Genomic DNA, 1,433 nt, shown 5'->3' with positions numbered 1-1,433 from the left:
AGAGAGCGACAAGAGAGAGAGAGCGACACAGAGAGAAGAGAAGCGACCACAGAGAGAGAGAGCGACACAGAGAGAAGAGAGCGACACAGAGAGAGAGAGAGCGACACAGAGAGAGAGAGCGACACAGAGAGAGAGAGCGACACAGAAGAGAGAGAGCGACACAGAGAGAGAGAGCTGACACAGAGAGAGAGAGCGACACAGAGAGAGAGAGCGACACAGAGAGAGAGAGCGACACAGAGAGAGAGAGCGACACAGAGAGAGAGAGCGACACAGAGAGAGAGAGCGACACAGAGAGAGAGAGCGACACAGAGAGAGAGAGCGACACAGAGAGAGAGAGAGCGACACAGAGAGAGAGAGCGACACACACAGACAGAGCGACACACACACACAGAGCGACACACACACAGAGCGACACACACACACAGAGCGACACACACACAGAGCGACACACACACACAGAGCGACACACGACACACAGAGCGACACACACACACAGAGCGACACACACACACAGAGCGACACACACACACAGAGCGACACACACACACAGAGCGACACACACACACAGAGCGACACAACACACACAGAGCGACACACACACACAGAGCGACACACACACACAGAGCGACACACACACACAGAGCGACACACACACACAGAGCGACACACACACACAGAGCGACACACACACACAGAGCGACACACACACACAGAGCGACACACACACAGAGCGACACACACACACAGAGCGACACACACACACAGAGCGACACACACACACAGAGCGACACACACACACACAGAGCGACACACACACACAGAGCGACACACACACACAGAGCGACACACACACACAGAGCGACACACACACACAGAGCGACACACACACACAGAGCGACACACACAACACACAGAGCGACACACACACGCACAGAGCGACACACACACGCACAGAGCGACACACACACGCACAGAGCGACACCACACGCACAGAGCGACACACACAAGAGAGCGACACAACACAGAGAGCGACACACACAGAGAGCGACACACACAGAGAGCGACACACAGAGAGCGACACACACATAGAGGGACACACACATAGAGGGACACACAGAGAGAGAGACACACAGAGAGAGAGACACACAGAGAGAGAGACACACAGAGAGACAGAGAGAGAGAGAGAGGGGGAGAGCGACAGAGAGAGAGAGACAGAGCGAGACAGAGAGAGACAGAGAGAGACAGAGAGAGACAGAGAGAGACAGAGAGAGACAGAGAGCGAGAGACAGAGAGCGAGACACAGAGAGCGAGACACAGAGAGCGAGACACAGAGAGAGAGACACAGAGAGAGAGACACAGAGAGAGAGACACAGAGAGAGAGACACAGAGAGAGAGACACAGAGAGAGAGACACAGACACACACAGAGAGAGAC

The sequence above is a fragment of the Scyliorhinus torazame genome, chromosome 5 (assembly GCF_047496885.1).
Source record: "Scyliorhinus torazame isolate Kashiwa2021f chromosome 5, sScyTor2.1, whole genome shotgun sequence".
NCBI lineage: Eukaryota > Metazoa > Chordata > Chondrichthyes > Carcharhiniformes > Scyliorhinidae > Scyliorhinus > Scyliorhinus torazame.
Note: the sequence above shows the minus strand (reverse complement) of the source record.